This window comes from Hakea prostrata, chromosome 9 (genome assembly GCF_041222555.1).
Source record: "Hakea prostrata isolate BN-2017 chromosome 9, UWA_Hpros_2, whole genome shotgun sequence".
Taxonomy (NCBI): domain Eukaryota; kingdom Viridiplantae; phylum Streptophyta; class Magnoliopsida; order Proteales; family Proteaceae; genus Hakea; species Hakea prostrata.
This window is the reverse complement of record NC_142608.1, coordinates 27,776,495-27,786,306: the sequence shown is the minus strand read 5'-3', so window position 1 is coordinate 27,786,306 and position 9,812 is coordinate 27,776,495. Positions and strand designations below refer to the sequence as shown.

General features: G+C 40.8%; 1 non-coding gene across 1 annotated transcript; it reads left to right on the top strand.

Moving 5' to 3' along the window:
* The first annotated feature begins 9,267 nt into the window (after positions 1 to 9,267).
* LOC149005080 (small nucleolar RNA R71) lies at positions 9,268 to 9,374 on the top strand. The gene has a single exon (XR_016169990.1). It is a non-coding gene; the product is annotated as a small nucleolar RNA R71 (small nucleolar RNA).
* Positions 9,375 to 9,812: the final 438 nt, after the last annotated feature.

Here is a 9,812-nt window from a genome sequence, read left to right as displayed (position 1 = left end):
AGAGAGGTTACTAACCTTTGATTGAGGAACAGGGGATGAAAAGCTTGAAGTCTTGAAATAATTAGAAGGAATAACAAATCATGAAGATCACACTTGATTTCCCTTCAAAATCGTCATTTGGAGAATTCACAAGGTTAAAGGGTGTATGGAGGTCCACTCTACAACAGCGCGGTAGAAGGACCATTATAGAGTGCATGGAGATCCTCTATACAATAGCATGTATATAAAAATCAAACATGGGAATGACTTAAGATCATTCTCTCATCAAAGGGAAGAAATAGAAGGGAAAAAAGATTAGCTTCGAGATAAACTTCCACCAAATGAAACTAGGCAACTCATACAACAGAGAATAAATTGAACAATGTATAAGGTAGGTATGGATTTGGCACAGTAGCAAGGTTAGGATTAGGCGGGATTTCACATTCTCCCCCCCTTAAAATAATTTCGTCCTCGAAATTGAAAGCATACCTGGACTTCCAATAAGATGAGGAAACTTCTTCAGGGGTGTGATTGTTTCACCAAATCTTTACCAAGGGAAAGGAAGGTACAACGAGAAATAAGTCTAATAGGTAAAGAAGCATGGACTCTTGGCTGACTTCTCAAATAGTCAAGAGGAATTCAAACATTACTCACAGATATTTCATACGGACTAGGCAAATTCATATAGCAAGAATAAATCAAAATAACGCATATGGCCTTTATGCAATGAATCAGTAAGGATTAAATCAAGCAACACATATGATATGTACGTAATGCATAAGTAAAGAATAAATCGGAACAATGCCTATGGTATTCATACAAGGCATAGGTAACTATAAATCAAAACAATGCTTATAGTATCTATGCAAATGCAAAAATCAGAGAATAGGTTAATAACAAGAGTTGGGGGTTAAGAGTAACGCACTGGTTATGAGATCCTGATCTGGTTCCGATTCACTTTCAACAATGCTAATTACTTCATTGGCAGGAGGGGCTTGAACTGGTTTTGCAGCCAAGGCAACTTGACGACTTAGCTTGTGAGGGCAGCGGCGGGCGAAGTGTCCTTTTTGACGGCAGTAGAAACAAGTGAGTTCCCTTTGTCCTACAGGTTGCACCGGCTCTATAGGTCTTTCATGCACTGGCCTCGGGTTTGCAGCAGTTTGATTGAGGTTTGCATCCCCAACACCTTGTCCCACAGTTCGGGGCTGATAAGTCGAAGTGGGATACGGTGCAGGCCTAGTGAACTTTTTATCGGTCCCTTTTAGTGTGGCTGGAACTTCCGCTGGGTAGGGACTTCTGGTGGTCTAACTTCACTTCTCCAACATTAACAAGGTCAGGGTCTGCCTGGGTAGCAACACGGGTCTCGTGGTGCATGGCCATTAACCTAGTCAAAAATTGGTTGAACTGCACACTTTGTTGTTGCAACATATCCCCCATGAGATTAATGATTTCTTGGTAGTTGACCACTGGAGGAGCACCGGATAGGTTGCCGGTAGCTTGACCCTTCGGAGGGTTCTGGACTTCAACATTTCCAGAGGACACTCCAGCTTTAGGAACAACTCTCTTCCCATTCCGACTTGAGGAAGCACCGCAGTTCCTTTTTCTGGTCATTCTAACAACCAAATGAAAATTAAAATCTATAGGGAAAATGTCCAAATTCAAAGATCACGCATCCAAAATCACAAACATACTTGACTTCAACTGTACAAGTCATCAAAAATCCAAACAAAGTAATAAAAATCAATTTTTTTCAAAACTGGCCAAAGCAGCAAATTTTCACTTTCTTGGTCGATGCACTTTGGTCGATGGCATCGACCAAAAAAAAATCTGCGCAAAAATCAGATTTAAGGGCCCACTTCTCTATTCTTGAAAACTTCATTTACCATTGATGTGTTTTTCATTAAAACTGAATAAAACTTGTTCCTAATGGTTAGAATCATGCATGTAGGTGATTAGAAACATGCTTCCATAAATTTTCCAGTAAGACTAAGCTTCAAACACAAGATTACACTCATTTTGGTTATCAAATCACTATTCATTTCATAAAAACCCAACTTTACAAAAACTTGTCTCATTTTCAAACCAAAATGAATTTTAACATGAAATAAATTTCTACAATAGTGATTTACTATGGGGAAGGTGTTCCCACTCTCCATTCGGTCAAATTCCAATTTTTTTCAAAAATCACAAATGCAAGCCAAAAGAGGGATTTTCTCTCTCCTACTTGCTGAATTTTCACCTTGAAGATGTCAAAAAGATGAATTTTCACCAAACAAAGTATTATAGCATGTTTGTACAAGTCTTATGCACATGTTAGAATAACCAAATCAAAATTTTACCAAAAATCAAAATTTTCTGAAAATTTACGAAAATGCCCTTCATTTAACAATCACACACTGGGACTGATTCAAATGAATTCCTTTCTTTGTTTCAACAGACTCACCATGCCTAGAGGAGGGCGACGGGTGGATAGAGGTCGAGGACATGTTCCCCAGGCAGAGGTTACGGACGAGGAGCATTTCACTACCCCTACGGCTGAGTTTCTATATGAGTACTATTTCCATGATATTCCGATCGAGCACGGACGATTGGTAGATGTGGATGATTTAGAGGTGTTTCACATTTGGGAGAGATTGGAGGCTATGGATTGGCTTCACTTATACACCACGGCACAACCAGTCTACCCAGGTCTTGTTAGATACTTCTATAGTAACCTGACTTACCATATAGAGGATGAGGATGCCGATGACAGTGATGATGGGGATGAGCATGGTGACAATGATGATCATGATGGGGCTCCAATTCAGGATGAGGATGTTATTGATAATCAAGGAGATGAGGATCATAGAGATGAGGATCGCGGTCAGGATAAGATTCTGAGACACGAGGAGATTCTTACACCACGCTTCCGTGAGATTGGAGATCCAACACATATGACTTCTGAGGCTCCGGGTGTGGCTTCTCATTAGTCATCGATTTACTCTATACTTGAGAGGATCGAGGCTCGACAGGAGAGGATACAGTCCTATATGTATACCTTGGGAGAGAGATTCGCACGACTGGGGAAGGAGTTCAGATCCAGGAGGGATCAGACAGATCGTCAGAGTCGATCACCTAGATAGATAGTACTAGGAGTTTCCTTTTATGCTTTATTGGATGTATTTCCTTTCAGACTTGTAAAAATCTCCTATGTGATTAATGAAATTCAATTTGTTTCATTTATGTTATTGTACATTATGCATTTCTTTTATTGCATTAGAAATTGTTAATGTTTAGTTATGACTTATAACTCATGACGACCACTCACGACCATTACTCCCAATGACGACTCCCGACTCAGATTCATACGACAACACATGATGACAACTCAACTCAGACTCATGACGACATACGACGACAACTTCCAACTCACGACTCACAATACAAACACAATACTTAAAACTGACAACTTAACTCTAACCATGACTACAACCCAAGTACAAGTCATAAACTATTAATTATTGTTTATTATTCAACCAAGATGTATTATGCTTTATTTATTTAAGTTTCTAATCCAAGTTTTCTATTATTCACTTCTAAGAAAATTTGAGTCACTTCTGGGTCTATGACTCAAGGATGCTTCCATTACTGTGTTCTGTGATTATGATTGTCCGAAAACTTGGGCTCTGATACCATCTGTCACATCCCGCCCTAAATCCACCAAGGGGATAACCTATCTAGATTACCCGGGGAGTGAATTACAGCCCGCCGATCAAGTTTAGGAACGATCATAGTCACTTAGCACAATAATATAATCAAAAGCAAGAACAATTCCTTGTATCCAAATAATTTAATAATAAAAGTCGAGAAAGTACCTCAGAAGGATTCACAAATAACATCAGAGTGCGGAAAGGATTTCATTAGTATAAACAATCAAGTGTGAAAAGGAGGGAGGAAACCCATCCTATAAAAATAGCGGAAGATGGTTCGACTAAAAGTAAAGGTTACAACCGATTCACCAAATAACAAGTGAAACAACTAAGCTATAGTCCCGACAATTCAAATAAAAGGTTAGAAAGGGAATAAGGCGACATCCCATCCCTAACACACAATATAAAACTGAACTGCTACAAAAAGTCCCGATCTCGGTCTACTCGTCTTTATCAACTGGTTCATCGCCACCAGTATGATACAAGTCTTCAACTCGGCCTCCGGAGGGTTGGCTCGCCACGATCAACGGTGGTAGTACTCCGGGGAAAGTCTAACAAAATATGTTGCAAAAAGGAGTGAGTTCGAAAGAACTCAGCAAGGTAGTCATTCCATAAAATATAAACCATATGATACAAGCCATAACATGATGCAATATGATATGGAACACATGATGCAAGTATGGTTCTAACTCTATGAATGCTGGTCTGCTCTAAGTCATAGCACCATACTTCTCTGGGTCGTCTGTGACTCTCCCGTTCCATATCTTGGGAATGCCCGGGGAATATCGGTAAAGTCCTCAAAAAAAAACCATGGTTGGGGATTTAGTCACCACTCTCTCACATCACCATTTGGTATAAGTATTGGCGCATGTCACAGTAAAGCCTAGCCCAATGAAAATCATCTACTCAGTCATATCAACTCAGATTCAGATACGTCCATTCCTCGCCCCCGGCGATCCTTTCTGGTATCCTTCTCACTAGAGTCAGCGTAATCCCGGATTACGGACTCATCAACCCTATTGGTCATCCACAAATAGTAAACGGGAAGCTCTCACGTCCTCTCACGGGTTGGTTACCGGTCTTGAGCGCCCGTGAGCCCAAGTCTATCCATTTGCAACCCTACCAATAAATGGTTCCCACAATGAGATTTATGACCTCTCACGGGTTGGTTACCGGTCTTGAGTGCCCACAAATCCCCACTGCTACCACGGGTCGTTCGGTCTCAATGCCCTTCCGATTCGGGTCTGATACGACAGGGACATCCTAGCCAAACCACTAGACAGTCCTATGTATGTCATCCAATAACCTGGGAAAGAGTCGATAGGTACCTTTGGAGAACATCCCATACTATTCCCTCCGGTGCCCAAGGACAGAAGCGTCAATAGGACACTCCCCAATCCCAAATCATACCTAAGCAATCACATGCTTATTTCCATCCATTACATATCAACAATACATTATCATATTGAAAACATGTCATAACATCTCATAATACAATGTATAAATAAATGACAAGAATAAGTAAACATGATAAACCAAGTAATTAAGCATGGTGCTACTGTCATAAGGTAACTATAGTAGTCATATGATGTCTGAAATCAACTAATAAGTTATGTCTACTAAGTTACCAACAACAGTGTAAAAGTCATACAGTCTATGTTATATGGCAATAATCGTCCTTACCTTAAGTCACGATGATGATAATCCAACAATCTCAAAAGAATGATCCAAAGATGGTAATAAGACCCTACACAAACATAAATGAAAGGTTAGAAAAGAAATCGAGAAAATCGGAGGTCGAACGGATCAAAATGGAGCAAGGTTGCTGTCAGCAACAAGTTTGGTCGATGGTATCGACCAAAAGGATCGACCAAAATTGTCTTCGGGACAGAATAGTTGATTTTGGGGATTTTGGTCTGAAATGGGTCTTCCGGGGCTCGGATCGATCTGAAACTTGGTGGGATGATTAATAACAATGTAAGAACACTACCTAGAAAATATTATCACAATCCAATGGTCCAAATGAAAACCCCCAAATTGAGGTCCTATGTTCTAAAGACAAGAATCCTAGCATTCATGAGAAATTGATGTAATTGAAAGGGAAGCTAGAGAATTAGTTGGGGAATAGGTTAGGAACATAATTACAATCATTTGCAAGCCAGAGATTAGACTAATCATACTTCACATCTCAGTTTAGTATAAGAAATCAAGTTGTAAAGCAAGGAATCATGGTAATGTATATGTAAGGATCAAGATGCAAGTGAAGCATAGCAAGAATGAAGGAAAAGCAAGTATAAATGGGAAGAGACGTTCATGGCAAGGTGTTTGCAAGGTTGCAGCACCTTGGCCATGGTCTCATCAGTAAAAGAAGAAGGGAAGTGAGTAGAATAGAGAGCAAGAGAGAGAATCATACCTTAGAAGATGGTAGTTGTAGAAGAGAGACAAGGATTCTTGTAGAAGGTCATCACCCAAGCTAAGGAGGAGCCTAAGAGGAGCCTTCCCACGTTCTCAGGTGTTGAAATGAATAAAATATCGTTCTAGGCTCGAGGTTTCACTTAAATAGATGAAGGAATATTCAAAAAGCATCTTTTTCTCGATTCTGGGCAACTTTGGTCGATGGTCCTTGGTTGATGGTATCGACCAAAACCATCGACCAAAATAGGTAACAGGTTTCAGCAGAAAATCCAAAAATAGTTCAGCAACTTCGAACAGGGATTCAGAGGGCTATACAAGGTCAAATTGAGTGATGTTTTCTCCTACAAGTCAATAAAGAAGTCTAGTTTCCAGAAATACATTTGTATCAAGCATGTGAGGTCATTAGGTCCACCAAATAAGCTCACCTTCTTCGATGCGCAAGCAGGATTTTCCAGACATAGTTCAGCAACTTCGGACAGGGATTTGGAGGGCTATATGGGGTCAAATGGAGTGGGGTTTTCTCCTACAAGTCCATAAAGAAGTCTAGTTTCAGGAAATATATTTGGATTGAGCACAGGAGTTCATTTGGTATTTCAACTAATTCACCCCTCTTCGGTGCGCAGATTCAAAACTAACACTGACAATGCTCTCAAGTGAGAGGCATCATCGTCAATGTTCACGGGCTTGGGTTCCGTCACCAAATCAACAACCAAAAGGGGTCCACAAGTATCTTTTCCCCCACTTTGGGTCTTCGGTCCCACAAACATAATATGTCCCCGGCTGGGCCAAGGTAGGATAAGGCCAACCATTACAGATCTACCCTAAGGGAAAGGTCTGACATGGCTTCCTAAGGTTTTCAAAGATAATAATATTGAAATTAAAGTCCAACTTTTAAGGTCTAACATTGAACAAGTCTTTTTATATCCCAAAATAAATAGGGTGTCCGGGCTCGGTTTGGGTTGGATGTTACAGGAATAGTATGGGATGTTCTCCGATGGTGCCTATCGACTCTTTCCCGGGTTATTGGATGACATACATAGGGCTGTCTAGTTGGGTGGCTAGGTTTATCCTTGTCGTGTCAGACCCGAATCGGAAGGGCATTGAGACCGAACAACCCGTGGTAGTGTATGGTTGGATGGGCGCTCTAGGCCGGTAACCAATCCGGTAGGGAACATAAACCATGCTACAGATACCTGAAAGGGGCCATTTATTGGTAGAGTTGCATATGGATAGACTTGGGCTCATGGGCGCTCAAGACCGGTAACCAATCCGTGAGAGGACGTGAGAGCTTCCCGTTTACTATTTGTGGATGACCAATAGGGTTGATGAGTCCGAAATCCGGGATTTCGCTGACTCTAGTGTGAAGGATACCGGAAAGGATCGCCGGGGGTGAGGAATGGACGTATCTGAATCTGACTTGACCGACTGAGTAGATGACTTGCATTGGGTTAGGCTTTACTGTGACATGCGCCAGTACTTGACCAAATGGTGATGTGAGAGAGCGGTGACCGATCCCCTTACCACGGCTTTTTTGATGACTTTACCGATCTTCCCCGGGCATTCCCAAGATATGGAAATGGGAGAGTGACTGACGACCCAGAGAAGTACGGTGCTATGACTTAAAGCATGTCTACCCTAGAGACTAGCATTCATAGAGTTAGACTCATATTTGCATCATATTATGGATTGTATCATATGGTTTATATTTTATGGAATGACTACCTTGCTGAGTTCTTTTGAACGCACTCCTTGTTGCAACATATTTTGTTAGACTTTTCTACAGGTACTACCACTGTTGACTGTGGCAGTCAACCCTCTGGAGGCCGAGTTGAAGACTTGTATCATACTGGTGGCGATGAACTAGTTGATAAAGACGAGTAGACCGAGATCGGGACTTGTTTGTAACAGTTCAGTTTTATATTTGTGTGTTAGGGATGGGATGTCGCCTCATTCCCTTTTTAACCTTTTTATTTGAATTGTCGGGACTATAGCTTAGTTGTTTCACTTGTTATTTGGTGAATCGGTTGTAACCTTTACTTTTAGTCGTTTCATCTTCCGTTAATATTATAGGATGGGTTCCTCCCTCCTTTCCACACTTGATTGTTTATACTAATGAAATCCTTTCCGCACTCTAATGTTATTTATGAATCCTTCTGAGGTACTTTCTCGACTTTTATTATTAAATTTTTGGAAACAAGGAATTGTTCTTGCTTTTGATTATATTATTGTGCTAAGTGACTATGATTGTTCCTAAACTTGATCGGCGGGACTGTAATTCACTCCTCGGGTAATCCAGATAGGGTATCCCCTTGGTGGATTTAGGGCGGGATGTGACAGCTGGGACTTGTTCTTTCCTAGACCCAATTTGATGATTAGGGTTACCTATTGGTTGACTAGGTAACTGACCAACCGCCCTCCAACTGATGGCATCAGCTAGTTGACCAAGTTGGGTTTCCAATTTTTTAATGGACTGAGAATGGGAATGCAACAATTGAGTATTTTTCTCTAATCCACTAAGTGCTTTTAGTACCTTATCCTCAAATGATGAATTATGTGAGGGTTGTGGAGATGATGATTGCTTATTCCTATAGGCATTTTGGTGCATATTAAATGGAGGTGGCTTATAAGGTATTTGATTAGAGGGATTGGGCATTGAGTTTCGCCATGAAAAATTGGGGTGGTTTCGCCATCCTGGGTTGTAGGTATTGGAATATGGATCATTGCCCAATTTAGAGACTCCTTGGGCCAAATGTGTGTGCTCCTTAACAAACTCAGGGTATTATGTAGCCAAATAGCAATCAGTGATATGATGGGATAGGCTAGAACATAAAGCACATGCTTCAATCTGATTAGTTGGAGAGGAACTTGTAGGAAGTGGAGATGGGGTTTGTTGTCCTAATGACAAGAGATAATCCAATTTCTTAGATAGCAAGTCAACCTTAGAAGTCATCTCAACGGTAGGATTGATCTCATAGAGACAGCTCCTCTTTGGTTCCCCAATGGATGGAATCTCAGTCCTAGCTACTGAAGCATGGTGTTGGGAGTTTTCACTAAGGGTCTCAAAAAGTTAGCATGCTTCATTCTCATTCTTGTGCATGAAAGTCCCACCACAAGAAGAATCAAGCATTTGCCTATGTCGGTCTCTAAGGCCATCATAAAAGCATTGAACCATTGCCATTTAGGAATAGCATGGTGGGGGCACTTTCTAAGTAATTCTTTTAGTCTTTCCCAAGCCTCATGAAGTTGTTCTCCTTCTTGTTGGGAGAAACTCGTTATCGCTCTCCTAATGCTATTGGTACGGCCAATGGGGAAGAACTTTTTAAGGAACTCCTGTTGCATTTCTACCCAAGTGGAAATTTTAACATTGTCCAAAAAATGAAGCCAATGCTTAGCTTTATCTTTAAGGGAGAATGGGAAAAGAATTAACCTTAAACCATCAACTGAGAGGTTTGAATTTTAACCATGGAGGACACCTCCAAAAACTCATCTACGTGCTTATAAGTCTCTTCATTGGCAAGTACAAAAAAGATGGTAGCATTTGAATCACACTAGATTTGATCTCATATTGAGCCGCCTCTATGTCAGGCAACTTAATACAAGAAACTAGAGTATATATCGTAGGAATGAAATGCTCACTCAAGGGCCTCATTGGAGGCTCATAGTTTGCCATGATTCTTTGCTTGCTAAGGTTGGCCAAAGTCTCTTCTAACTCTAATTCAAGGTTTAGGG